Source organism: Ciconia boyciana, chromosome 3 (genome assembly GCF_034638445.1).
Source record: "Ciconia boyciana chromosome 3, ASM3463844v1, whole genome shotgun sequence".
NCBI classification, from domain to species: Eukaryota; Metazoa; Chordata; class Aves; order Ciconiiformes; family Ciconiidae; genus Ciconia; species Ciconia boyciana.
Genome location: NC_132936.1, coordinates 110907722 through 110915778, shown reverse-complemented (window position 1 = coordinate 110915778; position 8057 = coordinate 110907722).

The following is an 8057-nucleotide window of genomic DNA, read 5'->3' as shown; positions in this document are numbered from 1 at the left end:
TTTGTAGAAAGTAGATTTCTAGTGGAGGAGGAAGCCAACCTGAAAGGTTACAGTGTTCTGTAAAGCATCTGTTGTTACCAATTTCTTAGCTCCCTACGTTTCAGTCCTATCTGTTGGTTTGCCCACTGCTTGGGGATCGCACTGGGGTTGCAGTGTTGTCTGGAGGCGTAGGGGATTGTGTCATTGACAAAGCTGGAAGAGACATGTTCTGTCTTTGGAGAGCTGGAGGGAGAAGGGCAGCAGCTGGAGGCTTCCAGTCTTTGGAGGGTTGTAACTGACAGTAAATTAGTGTCTTAATAATTTGTAAAGCTGGGCTTTTATTTCATTTCTGAGATGCTGTGAAAATAAATGCTAACATTTGTGCGTTGTCTGTACTCAAGCCACCAAATTAGGCTGAACTGATGTGTAAGTTCTTAACCAGTACTGGTGTTACTATATGCAGGCAGGCTTCAAATCAGGCAAAAGAGGGATGTGAATGAAGGTCTGTTGCATTTCAGGTGAGTGCTGTTCTGCTGAGCTTTTGGGGTGCGGAGTGACACAAGGAGCAGCTGTGTTTTGGTCGTGCAAGGTCCTGCATGTATCTGTGTCCCAGCCTTTCCAGAAGTCGAAGCAGGAGCCCTGGGTTGGGGTCAAAGAGCAGGCTGAGTATCTTGTTGGTACTGTTTGGGTATGGGGAGTGGTGGCACTGGAAACTTGCCACCACTCCCCAGTGCACCTGTAAGGTGGACGTTACCTGTGACCACCCTTTCGGTCCACCAGAAACGTTGCAGGGGTGGAGCTGTGGGAAAACCTGGCAGCAGGAAGAGGAGGGGAATTTCAAGAACGTTTTGTTCATTCTTTGGTCTCGCCGATATTGAGATTCTGCACATCTGTTTCAATATCGGACAACAAGATGGTAGCAGGGGTACAAGTTCTGGTCTTGCACTCTGGTGTTATGACAGCCAGGTCACGCTGTCCTCTGAGCCCTCTGCCTGTGTCATCTTCAAGCAGCTGTTCTATGTGAAACCATTTGGGTATGGCAGCTGCAAGCAATTGGGCTGGTAGTTCCAAAAATTTCCCTCACTTCAGAGCTGATAACTGACGGTTCTGTGCACTTTCTAATTCTTACAACTGTTTATCTGCAAAGCCAAGGTCTCAGCCAGCTGATGACTAAGCTGTTTGTGTCCTCATCTTTCAAAGATGCAGCATCGTCTGGAGAAGGAGGCTGGAAATGGGGTAGGTCCTCCCTTGCAGCCCTAATCCTGGTAGTTTTGGAGCAATGAAGAGAGAAAGGAGGAAGGAGAGAAACTAGCTGCTCATTTGGAGCAGTGGAGGTTGGATGAGGGTTTGTGTAAAGAGTCCAAGGTGTGTCCAGAGCAAGCCTCTGCGGTTGAGCAGTCAACACATGAATGGGGTGGAAACTCTGAGGCGTACTTTTGTTTTTATTTGCCTGACTAGTATTGTGTCTTATTTATAGGTGTGTATTTAACGTTTTCCAGGCACCACTGCACAGCGTAAGGGATTTTTGTTTGCTGCTTTTCATGTGGTGGTGGCCTTACTTCCAGGTTACAGAAGTAAATAAACTTTGAATGTGATAAGGTGCAATACCATAGATGGCCAGGGGGTGTCACACCAGCTCCACAAAAATTCCTTGGATTACCGGGCGGCAAGAGCAATCTGTGACTTGTGCCTTTGAGGATGGCATAATCGGATTGTTGCTAAATGCATCCTGCTGTAAGACGGTGTGGCTCCCATTCTCACCTCTTGTTATGGTCCTGCTTCCGAAGGGAGTTAGTACTACACCAGGACTTGGTGCAAGAGTTGCTTGTTGCCTCTTGCTAAGTATTTCAGCGTTTCATCTGATTCTCAGAAGTTTGGTAGGGGAATAAGAGCTGCCCCTGTGGGATGTGCACCTGTGTCTGTTAAAGCTTCTGCTGTGTGAGGACTTGTAGTATGGATGTTTTGCTTTTGGTCTCCCTGCATGCAATGGGAAGTTATTTAATTGGTTTTAAAAAAACCAGACTTTTTTTGGTTCATCCTTTAAATTACTTTTGCTAATGGCTTCTGTGTCCCAAAATGACTATCTCAATGACCTTGGTTAAGAAGAAGCAAACAAAAGCAAAGCATGCTGTTGGAGACAGGGTAGAGGAGGAGGAGGATGTGGAAGGGGAGAAAAGAAGGAAGGATTTAGGATGCACAACTAGTTCTTAGAAAATTCCTGATTACTGGGAACATCAGCATGTGGACAGTTGAAAACTGCACATGAAAATTACGGAGATGGCATATAGCTTGATAGCCAAGCTGTAGCTTAGGCTATCTTGTGATGACATGAGGGCTTGGTACTGTATTCACCCTTCTTTGTGTGGGAGGGAACCATTTGGTGATAAGGAAAACTCATTCTGTGCAGAGTTTTGCCCTTTGCCCCTTTAACCTGTGCATAAACCAAGATTAAGTCTCCTAGGAAGTCATCCGTGGCCTTTGGGATGTTGGTTCCCTGCTCCGTGGAAGGAGGGGGCTGGAGAGAGTGATTGTGGCAGACGCTGTTTCCTTGCAGGTGTGCCCAAACTTACAGCTGTGTGACCTTGATGAACCATCCAAGAGACTCTCTGTTTCCCTGGTTTGTAGGAAAGCCAGATATTTAGTGAGGTAATTTATGGTGGGTGGCTTAAAACTTCAGTTTTGCTTTAGAGAGCAGTATGATTGACCCTGGAAGGAAAAATTATTCCTACATCTCCAGTCTGCTAAAAATGGGTGACTGCTACTTCAGCTGGTTGCCAGGTGGCCATACCCTTCCAGTTTGGGATTGAGTTTGGGATCAGTCTCGCCACCTGCCTCCCAGCCTGTAGGTCCCTAAGCTCTCTGACTGGGTGTGCAGAGCACCTGGAGTCACTGGGAGGGCTGCTGGAGCTGTGGTTTGGAAGTGATCTTCTAAAGCAGGTAGTGTGTAATACTAAGTTACAGTGTCTGGATGCCTCAGCTCTTATGTTGTGACAGCTGTGGTGTTTTTCAGTTCATTTAAACATCTATAAGGGCTTGTTTTGAACTGGAGAGAGAGATCCACTTCCTGTTGGGGTTGCAGAAATAACATGTGGGAAGCCACTGCACTCGAGCAGAGGAAATAACTTGCCAAAATGTGTTTGGTTGTTGCCAGCATGATTCTTCTTGACTCAACTGCTGCCTAAAACATAGTCTCTTTTTTTGATCTTTTCTCCAAAACTACCTTATACCCAGCCCTTGCAAAATTAGAAGATCATAATGAAAACGCTTCTTGGAAGAGAGCCTGGGCCTCTGCATGAGGAAAATTTTGTCCAAGTGCCTTCATCTCTGCTTCTGTTTTGGCAGCAAGATACAAAATTGCTCAGCAAGGAGGTACGAGAGATAAATAAGATTTGTGTGAGTGAATCTCACGTTATCTAGGAGGGGAAGTGGAGTCATGGTCAGACCTGGAGCCTATCCAAAGCTCTTCTAATCATGGAGATGGGGTTAACTAGGTTATTTCAAATACCTTGGCTCAGTAATGAGCACTCTAAGTTATTTAGGAATAACTTAAGGAATTAATGGTGCATTTTGTCCTTGAGAAGAAAATATTTCTCTTAAGCTCCATGGGGGCTTGGAGGGGAGGGGGTTGTCTTTAGGTTCCTCCCACGATGGTTACTGCACACACAAGCTTAGGACCCCCTTGATCTCTGCATCTGTGAATTGGAGGACTGTTTGCTTTCATCAGCATTAGAGAGCACTTGTCTCTTGGTTATTTTAGTGGCTTCCCAAAGCCCCTGCAACAGAACAGTCAACAGTATTTTGGTGCCTGATGGCACGTTTCAGAAGGAGCAGGCTTGTGCGTTTGTCATGCTCCCTCGCACATAGTAAACTCATTCTTTATATTCAGCTGTTGGCCAATGGGGGGCAATAAATGATTTATAACCATGGCAACAGTTGCTGTGGGAAACTGGCATCAACAAGAATCTTTTTCATGTCCACATCAATGAAAGTATTAAAAATCTTCCCACTCTGAATCGGGTGAGACCATTTGTGACACTTCCCAAAAATGTGGTGTAGAGGTAAGTCAGATTGAAATTATATCACACAGACTGTCTGGTACAGGAACCGATGACCCTTTCAGCTGCCTCAAGTTGGAAGTTCCTGTAATTAGATCAAAGAAATGTTTTCCGCCCCCGCTGAACCTGGATTTTCTGGGAAAGGGGGGTTGACAGCGAAGGTTGGTAGAATCTGCTTTCGCTGGAGTTGCACTGTGTTGGTTCAGAGATTTCTGTAATACAAAAAAATCTTATGGTGTGAACTCAGGGGATGTAGGAACACGGGTACTTGTAGTCACTGTTTCAGCTGACTGGCTTCCAGCACTTACAGGTTGGAAGGAGCTTGGATCCTCTCCAAACCTGCAGTTCTCTGAAGCTTTATCGTGCGTTCAGGCTCCTCAAAGCAAGGTGTGTAGCTGAAATAGAGTTTGTAGATACAATTAAAGATTTGGAAAAGGAAACTAATAGGATGAAGGGAAGGCTGTTCTGGAAAAATATGAACTCTGGTGGATGCTTCAAACTAAATGACTTTACCTATAAATAAAGGGAGTTTCAAAGTGACAATTCCTTTTCTACAGTCTCCTCGTTTCCAGTGAAATATTTTCATGTTTAGAGGAAGGGTTTTTCCCTTTATCTGTAACTAAATTTCTCTCTAACTAAGGTAAAGCCACAGAAGACTCCCTTTGTAAGGCACTGAAACCTGCACTTGCTGCTGCTTTGTGAAGGGGTCTGATAACAATTTTGGAGCTTGGTTGGTGCTTCTAGGGGTTGGCGCCGCCCTCTCCACCCCCCCCCCCCCAACTTCCATAAATTCTAACTTAGTTTGCTAATCTTTGCTTATTCTAGACGATTTTTTTCTAATGTGTATTAGTGCCGTGATGACCACTGCTAGAAACTGCAAGAAGAAGAACTGCAACCGTCTGCTTGGCACCCAGCGTGCTTGTGAGTGTGCAGGAGGCTTTGGCTGCACATCCCTGGATCTTCCAAAGGCGTCCCTCTGGAGTGGTGATAAACCAACCTGTTGCAAGATGTGCTAAGCCTGTAAAAGACAGGAAAAACTAGTGTTTGCATTTCTATACAATTAAAGCCTGAGCGGAACAGCACTAGGTGGCATCCAGGTCCTTCTTGGTGCTTCCAAAATGTTGCAAGTAGGAAACCACACTGCACACACTGGTGGGCTGATTAACATCCTCCTCCTGTGTGCTGGGCAAGGCCACCCTTGTCTCTGCACCACAGGTCAGAACTGCAGTCCTCACTGCTCTTCATGGATGGTCTCCTTTTAGTCTGATTGTCTTTTAGGAGAAGTGTATGTTGTTATGGATGTAAGATTGCTTTTAGTTCAGAAGTGGTGTCTTGAATGCTTTGCATTTCTGAAAGCTTGAAGTTTGAAATGAGATTTCAATTCAGCTTGGAAATGGTACTTTTGCAGAAGAAAAACTGAATTTTGAGCAGACTAATAGTTTGATGTACAAAAAAGGGAGAGGGTGAAGTGAATGATAAGGGAGGGAAAAATTGAAGAGAAAATTTGAAGTTTTTTGGCTGTTTTTATTGGGGAGAGGCTGAAGCATTTTAGTATTCTAACAAAACTGCTGACTTTTTCTTTGGAATTGATTGTTATTAAACTGACTTTAATATTTACATTTAATCTCCTTTAGGTACTCATAAAACAATCCCCAATTATGTCAGTTTTGTTTTTTTGGTGGTGTTGGGGTTTTTTTTTTTCTTGTTTTTAAATTCAAGTCCATTGAATTAATCCATCTTAAATTCAGATTTGAACCTGAAAATTTTTTTTCCCACTTGGTCCTGGCAAGGAGAGCTGCTGAGGGGTAGTGCAGAGGGCAGCAGTGCAAGTGAAATCCTGCTCCAGAGCCACTCACCAGATGCGATGCTCTCAGTTCTTTGTTGTTCAGAACTGCTGTGGGAAGCAGTAGTGTTCCTGGGACTAGTCATAGTCCAACATTTAAAAATGGATGTGTTGATAACGGTGCTGTAATCCAAAGTATTTTGGAAAGGGGACCAAATGTCAGACTGCTTCTCTTGCTAGGCCAGGCAGTGAAACACCTAACATACCCTCAGAAGGGGGAATGTAACTTTTGGGGATTGGAAGAGACAAAATAACTATCGAGGTAGGCTTTTCTTCTTGTCTTTCAGTCCGCAGCTCCAAACTGTTGATTGTTTTGCAAAATGGTGGGGAAAACGCAGCTAACACAAAACCGCTGTAGTACTCCACCTCTCTCTGCGCTGCCTGGGATCTGTCCCCAGGCCTTTGTGGTCCATAACGCAGGCAAGCCTCAGCGTGTGCCCCTTTGAATGTGACTTTTGGCTCCTTGTCTCGTGCTGCATTGATCTGTCTTCTCTGTGGGGAAGGCTGTTGCAATGCTCTTCAAATGTTGGAATGACAGAAAAAAAGAAAGAACTTGATGATCACTTTTTAAGTAAAGCAGTAATAGCACTTTTGGAAATACACAGAACTTAAGTACACTCAGGGACCATAAAGGATGCCAATCCAGTCCTCATGAGAACATATCTGTAGAAAAGGGAGTTAAATAAGCATGGTCTATGTGTCCAAATTAATTTGCACAGTGTGTTTCTCTGGTGCATGAAGCTTTGCTAGGGTGTGCAGAATCTCAACTTGCATCAATTTTTAAGTGTACTTTTAGTTCCTGTGGCTTCAAAAAGCACCTCCCAAGAGAACCAAGCCTAATGTATTGGTGAACAGGCTGAATACGCAGGTGGTCTGGAAACAGCAAGTCCCTGTTCTTCGCTGGCTGGCGTGCCAGTCCTAAAACCTTGTGATGTTGCTTTATTGTCCACACTTAGACCTTTCTCTGCTGGTAGGGGCTAGTGTGAAAAGGGGAGGGGGTCAGAGTGAAATGTTGAGGTTAGGGCAGGGATAGCTGTATTTCTGGGCAGTCGTTTTGTTTCTCGGGGTGACTGCAAAAAAACTATTCTAAATCAATGCCTCCATTAGTTCCTCTGTAAAGGCCATATTTCCCCCTTGATCTCTCCACAAATCTGTTGAAGGCAGTGACAGTTGCAGAGTGGCATTTGCCACAGTTGAAACTTCTGCTCTAGACTGAAGTATGTGGTTAAATACATTGCAGAGGCTGTCCTTTTGAAGGGGTCTGATACTGAGATGTCACTGATATGCTGGGAGAAGCCGGAGGAGCTTCTCACTTGTGGGGAGAGTAGCTGAGGTCCTGGAGGCCCAGGAGGGTCGTAGGTGCCATCTGCTGAGACTGTTGAGAGCTAGCAAACTGCTGGAGGGAGTTCAGCATACAACTCTGAGGCCAGGTACAGGAGCTGATGTCACTGTGCCACTCAGGAGAGGAAATGACTGATTAGACAAGGCCCAAGATTTATTTTCTCCTGAGGATTTAAGATTAGAGCCTTAATTGCATCTGCTAAGAAATGCCCTGAATGTCAAAAATAGGGCTTGCTGAGTGGGGCTCCAAGTGTCATCGCATTATGGCTGTTGAAGGATTAGATTAGATTCTCCTGTACAAATCTTCCTTCCATTAACCTCCCCAGTCAGCTTGATGCTTTCAGTTGCTGGATTAGCATCTCCTACGAGCGCCCGCTCTTGTTCCTCTTGGCATCCCTCCATTTGTCAGTCTTTCCTTTGGTTAACATCTCTCACTTGCCAAGGCCAAATAAAGAGTGCCGTTTGAAAAACAGCACTTAACGCTGTTTTGTATGACAGTGCTGTAATATCTTGAAGAGAGGGGAGGCTTGGGGGGGGGGGGTCTCGTCTGCTCCAGCTATCTTAACTGCAGCATTCTGCATTTCTGTACTCTAAAAGGGTTTAAAGTATGATTTCATGGGGAACAATTCCAGCTCAGTATGTGAAGAGAGGAAAGGCTGACGGAGCAGAAGGGAGGTGTATGTGTGTGCAAGAAATCCTTGTTCATTAGAGGCGGGGGGGAAACAAAAATGAGCAACTGCAAGTTCACCTCTGATACGTGCCTCAAGGGAAGAACTCGAGTGCTGCCCTGTAATTTCCTTTTAGAAATATGAATACAGCTGCAAGCGATGAGAAGTCTT